This window comes from Schistocerca americana, unplaced genomic scaffold (genome assembly GCF_021461395.2).
Source record: "Schistocerca americana isolate TAMUIC-IGC-003095 unplaced genomic scaffold, iqSchAmer2.1 HiC_scaffold_229, whole genome shotgun sequence".
Classification (NCBI taxonomy): Eukaryota; Metazoa; Arthropoda; class Insecta; order Orthoptera; family Acrididae; genus Schistocerca; species Schistocerca americana.
The window spans coordinates 212,501-215,000 of NW_025725938.1; positions in this window are offsets into that span (position 1 = coordinate 212,501).

Consider the following 2,500-nt stretch of genomic DNA (forward strand, 5'->3'; position numbering starts at 1 on the left):
TGACAACACGCGCCACTACATCAACAGACGGCTCATGCTGATCGCCATCCAGGGCATACCACACTGCAATCCAGCTCTTATAGGGAGACGACACGTAGCTGAGTGCACAACATTTGGACCGCATGGTTCGCCGTTGTTGGCGCAGTCGTTGTACGGTCACATGTACCACGATGTATCATTCAGTACATGAGGACCAATGTGCAGTACAGTGTGTGATTTGGACGTACAACATCAGCGGACAGTTGACACAGGCCGTACCACAGCGTAGGCTAAGTGCTTCGCACATGCGAATGCCAATGAACAACTGCAAATGCCAATGAACAACTGCAAAGGGCATTGAGCATGTACGTCCTGCTGCCATCCACATTACAGTGTATAGCTGCAAGGTGTTTAACATGAAGCGATACACTGGGGACCGGGCAGTGCGAGTAGCAAACTATATTGCGGGGGTTGCAGTTAGGCAACACTACACTAATTTAACGCGTCGTATGACAATTACAGAGCAGGTTAAGGCCCAACGTGTGTTGGGTTAAGGCCCAACGTGTGTTGGGTTAAGGCCCAACGTGTGTTGGGTTAAGGCCCAACGTGTGTTGGGTTAAGGCCCAACGTGTGTTGGGTTAAGGCCCAACGTGTGTTGGGTTAAGGCCCAACGTGTGTTGGGTTAAGGCCCAACGTGTGTTGGGTTAAGGCCCAACGTGTGTTGGGTTAAGGCCCAACGTGTGTTGGGTTAAGGCCCAACGTGTGTTGGGTTAAGGCCCAACGTGTGTTGGGTTAAGGCCCAACGTGTGTTGGGTTACGTTAAGGGGCAATGTGGGTTACGTTAAGGGGCAATGTGGGTTACGTTAAGGGGCAATGTGGGTTACGTTACGGCGCAATATAGGTTACGTTACGGCGCAATATAGGTTACGTTAAGGCGCAATATCGGTTACGTTAAGGCGCAATACAGGTTACGTTAAGGCGCAATACAGGTTACGTTAAGGCGCAATACAGGTTACGTTAAGGCGCAATACAGGTTACGTTAAGGCGCAATACAGGTTACGTTAAGGCGCAATGCAGGTTACGTTAAGGCGCAATACAGGTTACGTTAAGGCGCAATACAGGTTACGTTAAGGCGCAATACAGGTTACGTTAAGGCGCAATACAGGTTACGTTAAGGCGCAATACAGGTTACGTTAAGGCGCAATACAGGTTACGTTAAGGCGCAATACAGGTTACGTTAAGGCGCAATACAGGTTACGTTAAGGCGCAATACAGGTTACGTTAAGGCGCAATACAGGTTACGTTAAGGCGCAATACAGGTTACGTTAAGGCGCAATACAGGTTACGTTAAGGCGCAATACAGGTTACGTTAAGGCGCAATACAGGTTACGTTAAGGCGCAATACAGGTTACGTTAAGGCGCAATACAGGTTACGTTAAGGCGCAATACAGGTTACGTTAAGGCGCAATACAGGTTACGTTAAGGCGCAATACAGGTTAGGTTAAGGCGCAATACAGGTTAGGTTAAGGCGCAATACAGGTTAGGTTAAGGTACGACATAGGTTAGGTTAAGGTACGACATAGGTTAGGTTAAGGTACGACATAGGTTAGGTTAAGGTACGACATAGGTTAGGTTAAGGTACGACATAGGTTAGGTTAAGGTACGACATAGGTTAGGTTAAGGTACGACATAGGTTAGGTTAAGGTACGACATAGGTTAGGTTAAGGTACGACATAGGTTAGGTTAAGGTACGACATAGGTTAGGTTAAGGTACGACATAGGTTAGGTTAAGGTACGACATAGGTTAGGTTAAGGTACGACATAGGTTAGGTTAAGGTACGACATAGGTTAGGTTAAGGTACGACATAGGTTAGGTTAAGGTACGACATAGGTTAGGTTAAGGTACGACATAGGTTAGGTTAAGGTACGACATAGGTTAGGTTAAGGTACGACATAGGTTAGGTTAAGGTACGACATAGGTTAGGTTAAGGTACGACATAGGTTAGGTTAAGGTACGACATAGGTTAGGTTAAGGTACGACATAGGTTAGGTTAAGGTACGACATAGGTTAGGTTAAGGTACGACATAGGTTAGGTTAAGGTACGACATAGGTTAGGTTAAGGTACGACATAGGTTAGGTTAAGGTACGACATAGGTTAGGTTACGGTACGACATAGGTTAGGTTACGGTACGACATAGGTTAGGTTACGGTACGACATAGGTTAGGTTACGGTACGACATAGGTTAGGTTACGGTACGACATAGGTTAGGTTACGGTACGACATAGGTTAGGTTACGGTACGACATAGGTTAGGTTACGGTACGACATAGGTTAGGTTACGGTACGATATAGGTTAGGTTACGGTACGATATAGGTTAGGTTAAGGTACACATTGTTGTAAGGAAAGGTTTAATGGGGGGCGGGGCGGGGCGGCCGGTTTGTTGATTGTGATTATAGTAAGTGGATGCCTGCGGCATCATCTGATTTGCCACGTCAGGATGCACCTTTGGCTCATGACAG